Here is a 10654-nt window from a genome sequence, read left to right as displayed (position 1 = left end):
TCTAATTAAACGCTTGTGCCAAGAGCACCTAAGCATTTATGAAAAGTTTTATCAGCCACCTGACTTTTGCTTTGGTGCCCAAGAGACTTGCTAGAAGCGTATGAAAAACATGCCAGACCTGGATTAAATTCCAGGTCTTCCTCGTTCCAGTCTAGTTCTTTAGCTGCAAGACCTCCTGCCTTATTTGAAAAGTTTTATTACATCCCCTTGTCCCTAGTATGTGTCAAAGTAATATTTGCTTGAGAAGGCATTCCTCAAAGAAAGGGCATGTGAGTAATTATATCATGTTATTACATGTGGCAAATTAACTTGTAACATATTGGAGGAAGAAAACCTGGGTTTTATTGCTCTTGCCTGAAATGGAACAAACTCACTCAATGTCCTTGTGCAGACTGAGTCTCTCTTGACTGAGACCCCCTCATGTGATGCCACCTGCGTTATTGTGGGCTTAATTGCAACACTTTTGTTGTTGCTAGTTGCACTTATTTGCTCTTGAGCATGTCATGTTGCCCTGGTATGTTTTCTTCTTTCAGACTTAACACAGTGCTCCTGAAGCCAACTTAACAGAGACTGCTCTACTGAAAGCTTTCTGAAATCGTTCTTAAGTTACGATGCATAACCTCTTGAATTAAGTCAATTCAAATGTAAGTTTAATTTGGCACCTTCCACTTAACTGATTCCTAGTGTACAAAAAAAATGCTTCAGCTAAGTACTTAAGATGACATTTAATTGGTCCTGAGTATCACACTACTCTGTGTAAAAATCTCTGTAGTCTTTAAAAACTTTAATCACTTCCTTTCAGTCAGGGTTAGATTTCTTAGGTGTATAAAAGCTTTAAAGTGGGACCCACCAAGAAATTTATTCCGAACTCCACAGCTGTCCTCTAGTGCTTCTTTTTACCTCTTGATAAGTAAAGGGTTTCTTAGTTGGAAACAGTTTAAAAATTATCAAGCATGGTTGTTACTGTTGCTTTTTTAGCTCTAATTAAATGAAGGCAGGGGAGCACCAGTAAATAAGCAGCTGAAGGAAATAAGGAATTCTCATTGCTTCTGAGGAAACCTTTTTTAAATGGGCAAGAGGGTTAGTAGGCTCTTTTACTGCTTTCTGCTCCTCCTGCAGAGTTATAGCTCACTAGGCTGAAACTGGAGTACCAGACAGAGAAGTAGAAAGTTATCCAAAATTGCTCGCTTGTTTAAAGTAATATATACATTATTGTTAGTCATTCCATGGCATTGGACCCTGCAGCCACATTTCAGTTAAGTGTTCTTCCACGGGCACGTTCTCTTTCTTGTTGCTTTTTTGGCAGTAGTGTTTCTTTCTAACAGTATTTTAGTGCTTAGATGGCAAGCTATATTTTATCCATATAATGTTTAATTTAATAAGGCAAAATGTGATTATTTGGATTAATTAGAGCATGTAAGAGCTCTGCATGTATGCACTTTTGATAGTCAGTTTTAAACGCATGCTTATATCTATTGATTTATAAATATTTGAGGTATATTTATGCAAATTTGATATACTAGCAATGCGAGGCATTATAGATCATTTGCAAGAGTGTTGTAGTGTGAATTCACATTTAGGCAGTGAGCAGCATTCATTAAATGTCCGTGCTTCAGCTGTGTGCTTGCAGGGTGGTATTTTTTCCTGTAAGGCTTAGCTATTAAATCCATTGTAAAATACTGCAGAGTTGTATCTCAGCCTTTTTAAGTGATCACTTGACTCCAGTGACTGTTTGGTATGGAAGCTATAGTCAAAATATGTCTATTTAAAACAGATGTAGTCATTAGGAGGCCCTCCAAACTGTGCTTCTCAGCTTCTTCTGAGTCAAACTTCTAGGTCAAACTATCTCCTAGGCAGGTTCAGAGACAGATGATTATCCCTGTTTCCCCACATGTCAAGTGTAACCACACTGCTGCGTTGACAAGGGGCTAGTGCCATAAAAATAGGACTCATTACTTAGTTGTCAGACAAGTTTGTTGCCATTCATGTTCCTCATTCTGTCTCAGTCGTGCTATTTAAATGTGGAGCTAAAAATAAATATTAGTGCTTGCTTATCAATAGGCACAGTAAGGAATTTTACTGCCCCAAATGCTGCCCAGGGTTAGCTTTGGATGGCAATGTTGCACCACATTGCAACAGCCTGGACAGAATGCCACGAGGAAGGTCCTTGGGGCCACTGTGATCGCAGAGAAGCTGAATGCCAGTGCCCAGGGTGAATTTAAGCACGGCGTGATGAGCAGGAGGAGTGGGCTGTAATAATCTTCTGTGAGAAAGAGCAGAGCCTGAGCAGGGCCTTGCCAGTAACAGAAAAAATTGCTTTCCAGACTGCCCCAACCACGACCTCAGGACAGGGATTTCTGACTGACCCTGTGCCATGAAGCATTAAAAACGCAACAAAATGATCCACTGGGCTCTCACTTCTCGACCTCCCTGCGAGCGCAGGAGCTTTCTAGCTCTCACTGAGAGAATGATATCATTTCTGTAGTTATCTTTACAGCTTTCAGACTGAGTTTCTCACCTGCTTAAAGAGAGCTGTGGTAACCACGATCATTTCTTCTGGTTATTTTCTTATTTTAGTCCTTGCACTTCTGTAATTTGCTGATGGGCCAGAATAATGTGAAATTACCCTTCTGATTTCAGTTGTCTTTTCCTAGTTTGTCGTTTTGTTCAGATGTCCAACACATGGCCCTTCTTTAGGACTAGGGGAGTTGCTGCCATTGTGTACAGAGGGCAGACAAAAAAGGGACAGTTTTTCATGGGGAATGGACTTGGTGATCTACAAGCACAAAATCTCCCAGTCTCTCAGACCCTGTCACAGAAATCACCCCCTTCTCTAAGTGTCTGGCATCACAAGGGAACAATATCAATAGATCTGGGTTTGGATATAGGTCTGGGTAGAGTTGTGTCATCTTCCCAAGCATCCCTCTAGGAAAAGCTCTGCATGATACAAACAGGTGTTGCCACCTGCAAACAGGTGGTACAGGTGTGTTCCTGGTGCTACAGGGCAGGGTCTGAAGGGCATTCTCCATCACCAAGTAAAGCAAACGGTGTGTCTTGAAGCCAAAGCTACCACTGCAGCAGAGTTTCAGTGGTGAGGCAATTTGGGTTGCATCCCTGTATTGACTCTAGAGTTTGTCAGCATCCCCCTGCTCTCTGCACGCTGCCCATATTACAGTTATTCTGTGCTGCTGTAGTATGGAATGTTATGATCAGCCTCTGGATGCTCCTAAGTTAAGGCAGATCATCTTTTCCTCCTAAGAAACCTCCAGAACCCAGCTGCAGCCATAAAGCTGCTACCAAATGCAAGCTGGCCACAGTTCAGAATTGGGGCCAATATTTTTAACAGCGTGAAATTTTGTTGTAGGCCCTCTGGAAGGATTCTGTATATGAAACGCTGAACTGGAGCAAAATCAAGACTGAAGTCCCCTGTGTGGTAAAACAAGTGAAGAAAAGGTTGGTTATGTCTGAGAAGGGGGATGCATCTCTCATATGTATTGCAGATAGAGTCTGATGACATTGATTTGGAAGAGGTGTATCTTTCTTTACTGTTGGCTTATGTTCACAAATGCATTATAATGTCACGACCTCTTTTGTCTGGGTTGTCACCACTGGAACATACCAACCATACCACTCTCATCAACATAATCACAAAAGAACTTGATATTTTATGTTAGTAATTAAATCATAAGCTCTACCCAATTTGTATGGGCCTGAACTTCTACATGTACTTTCATACTGCCACTGGTGGCTTTTTTGTTTGCATTACAGCAGCCTGAGAGTAAACGAAAGGCAAGATCCAAGATAGGAAGGCAAATTGGTTTTGCAAACATGGCAAAGAAAGTGTGTGAAATCAAATGCCAATATTAATGCAAGACATCTGCTCTCTGTTCCAGTTCTGAGCGAAGTAATCCAGTCCTAATTACACACTGCTGTGTCCTCTACCAGCTAAGGAGAATGGTGCAGCCATTCTTAGTACTGGTATATAAATTTCTTTTTGGATCTGATAGATACATTAGATGCAGGGGAAGCTTTTCATTTTTTGGCTGTCAGTTGCTTTGGGTAGCACAAAGAGAGGGGAGGAGAAACATTGCAGCAGGAAAAGATCAAAATCTTCCAAAAAGGACTCTGCTCCTAGAATAAAAATTTTTCCTAGAGAACTTTCCCTGCAGACCTCAATCAATATTATTCTCATCTGAGTGCACATATTATTCATTAAGAAATATTGGCAAGATGTGCACTGTAGTGTATGCCTTCATTAGAGCCTCCACCTGCCTGCTTTTATCAGAACATCTTCCCTAACTTTCATCTTCATTGAACTTGTTCCTGTCTTTGGATTCAGAGAGAAATCTTGTAATTTCATAGGGTGGATTTATTTTAAAACAAATAAACTCCAAAATATCCATCTATTTGGTTTGTGTATGTTTCTCATACTAACACATTATTGAATCAAGAAGATTATCACCATTAGATTCAGATTGAACTGGATGTTGATGAATTCATGTGCAAAACACAGCCCAGTGCAACAGACCCTCCCTGACATGGGAATAGCTGGAATTCCTCTGTTGTGTGTTCAGCTGCCATATCATATCCTTTGTGTGCACCTACTGCTCCTGTGCCAGCAGCCATTTTCCTACGGAATCAACAATTTTAGATGATATGTTGTTAGAATGATGTTATGAAGACCTGGCAAACATCATCCATGCCAAGTAGAGGCAGAGGGAGCCACAAAACATAGGGGACACTGGCAGTGTCTTAGGGTATTGTTATCCCAAAGCAACATGAGCCTGACATTGCATTTTACCTTTTCAATTCATGTGTTTCCATCTCCAACTATTCTGTGTCAATTTTGCCTGGTCTCTTTAGTGCGAGGCAGTGAAGAAAGAAACCATCTTATTGAAGAAGGGCACTGGGATTTTTGGAAAATATGTTGTGGTCTAGCTCCATGGCTGGGACCCCTGTGTGCTGCTGCAGTTTAAAGAAGAGCTGATGGTAAGAGATTATGAAAAGGCAGCTCCATGGCTCTGTCTCTGTTCACCCATCTCACATTTGATTAGTCTCTGCTTGACATCAGGCTGGGAGCAAGAAGCTCTGAGCATAACAGAGTATGTGGCAACAAGACCGAGAGCTCCACGTGTCAATCCAGAACCAGACACTGTCTCACTGGGTTCCTCCATGAAACAACTGAGACAGGTGTGTGGATGCCAGATTTGTCTTTCAGGTCTACCTACTGCACCCACCAAGGTAAGGAGTAAAAGGCAGGACTATCTGCAGGAGAACACTGCAGTAGCAATGAACTTTGAAATAGAAAAGAATATATGGAAAAGTCAGTTATTGCTCCAGATGAAAGTGAAGGACATTATAAAAACACTGCCGCTAGAGTTTACTCATAAGTTTGGGGGTGTTTTTTTTTTGTTGGGGTATGTGTGTTACGGATTCTTTTCCACATACTTTAAAGAAACTCTGCACAGGCACTGCTGTGTGAAGAGATGGCAGAGTCCGTGTGCTGGTTTGCTCAGAAAGGTTGGGCTAAAGGTGCATTCCTGAACTTTTGTTGAACTTCAGTTTGATACGGATTGAAATCTTACATCACTGTTGAGACCTGATGGACCATATGAGTGGAAGAACACATCTCACTTCAGCCTGGGAGAGTTTTGAGAGGTGGGAGGAGAAAGGAAGCTTCTATTGGGAAAGCATCTCCTCTATTTATGCTTTTCCCAGGGAAATCCAGCCTATCCCAGCTCCTAGTCTGGGCCTCCTCTAAGCCTGTTCACTTGGGTCCTTAGACCTGCCCTTCTCCTCCCCTGTATTGGTACCAGGGAGACGCTGGCAGATCTGCAGTGTGTCACACCCAGCCTGATCCCCCAGCAGTTTATACCCCTTCACAAAACCTTCCTGATGCCAATTCGTCGTGTAGAAAGGAACTTCATGGAGTTCATTGAAGCTGAGCTGTTTTGGACATGAGAAGTGCAGAATCTGCCCATTAAACTTCTTACGAAACAAGAAACAGACCAAAAATTTAGGTGTTGCTACTTTTAGTTTTGAAAAAAAAAAAAAAAAAAAATTCTTTTAAACTTTTTGCTATGGAGAGGAGCAGGAAAACTTCTGAATAACTGATTTATCCACTGTAAATTTCTCTAAAAGGTCATTACAGACTGTAAAGCCTAATGGCTTAAAGTTCCAGCCTTATATCACAATGGCAAAGAACTCATTCTCTAGAGATTTTATTTTTGAAGCTTTGCCATTTTCTTCTATCAAAGGAAATGCTGTATTTTTAATACACAATTTTCTTTTTTAAAGAATAGCCTACATTTATGAAAATATTTAACATTCATTTCACACAAAACATAGTAACAGAAATGAGTGATTTATTTTCACAATGCATAGGCAGAGAAGTAGAGGAAGCCAGAGTTTAGAAATAATTGAGGTCTGTAGATCTCAGGTATGTATTTAAGTAGTCTTTTGAACTGGCACCCGTGTTCTGTGTGAACATAACTTTTCAGAGCATTTGTGATTTTCCTCCTTTACAGGGCTGCTGAATTGTGGTATGAGGTCAGGCCCCTGGTCACTCTCTTCTGACACCAGCAAAGTAGGTGCAAGTGATTCTGAAATGGGCAAAAATATAGGGATGTCTTATAGCTACTTATTTAGTACAGACCTGTGCAAATTGTCTTGGTCATTTTTGTGAATTCAAGAAATAAAATCCCTGTGTTAAACTGGCAGATAAAAGTCTCATCTGCTGAAAAATCTGACTTTGAAAACCACTGCTAAATTCACCATGTGCAGGGTAGTCTTTGGTACGGCCTGGTGCTGCTTCACTGTGGGATTGTGACTGGCACACGGGACTTAATCACCTTCACTTTTATTTTGAATTTTTTTTTAATCCTGTCAGCTGAAAGATAAAATAAAAAACATATTAACCTCCCTGATGAAGCTTTATAATTCCCAACACTGAAACATTAACCAAGTCCTTAATTAAGAGAGACTGAAAGTAGAAGAATGCTTTTATGTCATTAGCTGGTTTTTGCTCCAGTCATCTGCCTCACTCAAGCATAGGATAATATGAAACCTCACGGGTCTGCTAAAGGCTTGACTTAAGTATATTGCGGACTTTGCAATTTAATAAGAATGGGGCGTTGTTCTTAAGAAACTTCATTTTCTTTTGCCTGTGCTCAAGCAAAAAGGAAAAAAGTAAGAGCAGCTAGTGAGCAAGAGCCTCAAGTTAGACCCAGAGGTCTGAGCCCTAGCCCTTGCTGCACAAAGGTGTGTTTATTTCTGCATGCCTCTTCCCTCATGCACCAGGAATAGCAGGAATTAGTATTAGACCAGAAACCTTCCTAGGCAGAGCACAGCTGTTCTCTTTCTTGTGTAGTTTCTGCAGTATTGAGCGTGATGGCTTCTCAGAACTGCCTAGCCAGGGAGCGCGTGAGGCACCATAATTGAACGAACACCAGTGCACATCAGTGATGAACTGGCACCTCAGCAACGGTGTTGTCTGGTCCTCCTCCAGCAGCGAGCTGTTTTAGTGCTTTGTTCCAGAGAAGGGAGGGCTGGGGAGCTGAGGCTTATTCCCAGACACTGATCCGTGTCAAGTTTTCCCAGTAACTCGTTATGGGGCCGGTTGCCTACACAAGCGCTTTTTAAAGGAGTAATCTAGCTGTTCCTCTCTAGTGTCAAGGTTCTGAAAAAAATAAGTGTGGTAAAATTCTTTGTATGAGACTTTTAATCTACTGGGTGAAGGAGGCTCAAAAATTACTGAAACTTTCTCACTCCTCTGAAATTACTCACTGAGCAGATGTAATGGGAACACACGCAGGACAATGTATCACCACACTAGAAAGAGTAATTTACGTAGAGTGGGGACCTTTACACTGGGGTTGGTCTCTTCACCTTATTAAAGTTGTAAACCTAAAAATTCCCATGACTGTAACTGCAGGATTGCAGCAGACTGTTCAAACTGCAGGATGTATGTTTGGGAATGGAATGTTTTGGTGGTTTTGGCATTATTTTTCTCCCCTTGTGTGATGCTTTCTCAAGCTCCTACACACGTGCAAAACTCTCTCTTGCTTTTTCCCTCCAGGTCTCTTTCATGCCCAGTGACCCCACCTCTCTCAGCTCAAGTGTGAACATCACTTCTGAAGAACGATACCAAAGTCAGTTTCTGTTTCCTCAGTTTCTTCCTGTTCTAGCCTTGGCATCCCAACAGTGACCTTGAGCTTCAGCGCATGCAGACAAACTTCTGCCACTCAGGAGGTCAGTGTTTAGATGAAACCACACCACCCCTGTGGCAAGCTCAGAATTAAGGCTTAAGATTTGCATACCAAGATCCTGAAATTCTGGCTTTGCACCCAAAAGTCTCTTTGGCACAGTGAGAAGAGGAGTGGACTCTAGGACCAAAAGCATGCTCAGAAATGAGTTGATGCACGATGCTCTCCAGGGTCAGTATTATTCAAGAGTTGCTGTGTTCTTTCAAAGGAGAAAAAAAAAAAGATTCATGGAGTTAGAAGGACCAAGTTCCTGTGGGTGCAGTATGTGCCACAGGGTGGAAATTAAAAACCAGAGAATTAACAGGGTTTGTAGTGTTACAAAGCTGAAAGCATTTTTATCCTTATATGTGTGTACTCACAGAATAACATACTGCACTAATGAAACGCAGCTTTATGTTCCCAGTCATATTTATTGTTTGTTGCCTTAGCTATGGGTTTGTTTGGTTTATTGTAGGGATGAAGAGGAGGGGCTCGTGGGGCTTTTGACCCGCTTGGCTATAGGTGATGTGTACAAGGTGTGCCTTTAAGAGAGTGGGGAGAGTTGCCAAACAGGCAAGTTTAATAACGGGTATCTTGACAGGGGTGAATGTGAAGATGGGGAACTGAGGTTGTGACAGCTCCCATGAGATGATGTGCAGCACTATCTCCCCTAAAATCTATCAAAAATTGTCCGGCTCCCCTCAAGGGGAACCAGCCTGAAGAAAAGTCCAAAAAAAGGCAACATGGTGGGACCTAAATAAAAGCTAATAGATGAGCTGAGCTAATATTAGTTTCCTGATATATAAAGCCAAATGGATTAATGGATCAGCTCATGCATTGCCTAAGGAAACAAAAAGAAAATCTTCAATACTTCTGTGCACATTGAGGACATGAACAATAAAGGTCCTTAGAAAGTAAAAACCTAATTTGGGGGAATCAATTACTACTTCTTTTTTTCTTACCCTTTTTTTTTATTTAAAGGAAGTTCACAGAGAGGTAAAACTTGAGTAACACGCCAGCCAGAAGTCACGCGTCTCAGACACCACAATGATGGTCGATCTCGGTTTGCATCAGTCTTGCCCAGGCTCTTTTTAGCATTCCAGCTTCAGCTAATGGAAATCAAGCCCATTATGGTAAACGTAGGAAGCAAGTACATTAATAGTGGGCACTGACATTAATTCAAATGGTAAACAATTCAGAACTGTTCCCAGTACCTACTAGATTATGTATCATCTTACCTGCTGCTTCAGAGGGCTACTCCTTTCACGGGTTTTTAAAGTACAGAAGATTGTCTGCCACAGAGTTTTCTGCTTTACTAAACTATTTTCAAATTCTGCTTTGCTCTCCATCAGTCCCATATACTTTTTTCTTTTAGGTTTGGGATGCGAGCACTTTCACTCCAGAACTGACACCATTGCAATGCCAATCTGTTCCTTACTTTAAAAACAGAGAGGCAGACGGGGCAAGTTTAGAGAAGGCAAGATGTGGGGGAAAATCTAAAGCGAAGGTAGAAAGAAAAATTGAGCTTATTTATACAGTAACACGTGTGTTAGAGTAATGCCTCCCTTCCTCGGCTATATGCTCCCCCATCTTCTCTCTCACACACGTATATACACACACACTTTAACTGTGCTTTTGTGTTTTGTCAGAATTAATGAGAAAAGTTCCCTTGCCCTAGGGGTAATTAGTGTCCTTGGAGTTAAATAAGCTAATACTTAGACACCTCTGGCACAGGCAATTATGTTTGTGTATTGAATAATTGATTCAAAGAGGGGGGGAAGGGGCTGCTAATCAGATCTGAGCATAATGAATTGATTTAATTAACAGGGGAATCTGAGGGTCCCTGGGAAATGTGTGCATTTATTCAGCAGCAGGAGAGAGTGCAAAGCACATAAATTGAGAGAGAGAGCGAGCGAGCGAGGCAGGCGGCAAGTGCTTTTGCTTCCAGTGATAGGTTCACATCTTTCCTCCCTCCCACCCCCCCTTCCTTTGAATATAATTTTAGATTTAGAGTGAAATCAAGAGAAAAGCACTTTAGAAGCCTGGAAAGCTCTTGCAGTAGCAACAGCAAAGGGGAGAGAGGTTGCGAGCGATCACACGCGATTACATTAAGACAATTTTTGACAGCGCAGGTTGGGGAAGGACGGAGCAGGGGGAGCAGCCCCCGATATTGGTCCTCCCTTACCTTTATCCTCTCCCCCACCCCTCCCTTCTTCTTTGATCCCTAAACTGGCACTCGAGCTGCAGCGGCGGGGCCGGGGGCGAGGCGGCTGGTGCAGCAGCCCGGCTCCAGCTCTCCGGCGCCCAGCGCGGCCGTAGCCCGCCGCAGCCCCGCTCCAAACTCGCGTCCCGGGGCAGCGCCGGGGCGGCCGCGCCGCTGCCCCCGCCTCGGCAGCGCCCCGGTGCCCGGC

General features: G+C 42.4%; 1 long non-coding RNA gene across 1 annotated transcript in view; it reads left to right on the top strand.

Moving 5' to 3' along the window:
* LOC116445182 overlaps positions 1-4857 on the top strand; it is a 21079-nt gene extending 16222 nt beyond the window's left edge. The window contains exon 7 of the long non-coding RNA XR_004240684.1: positions 1-4857. This exon is cut by the window's left edge and continues 2292 nt beyond it. This is a non-coding gene — a long non-coding RNA (uncharacterized LOC116445182).
* The last annotated feature ends 5797 nt before the right edge of the window (positions 4858-10654 follow it).

The sequence above is a fragment of the Corvus moneduloides genome, chromosome 6 (assembly GCF_009650955.1).
Source record: "Corvus moneduloides isolate bCorMon1 chromosome 6, bCorMon1.pri, whole genome shotgun sequence".
Lineage (NCBI taxonomy): Eukaryota > Metazoa > Chordata > Aves > Passeriformes > Corvidae > Corvus > Corvus moneduloides.
The sequence above is the reverse complement of the archived record's forward strand: the minus strand, read 5'-3'. Positions and strand labels throughout refer to the sequence as shown.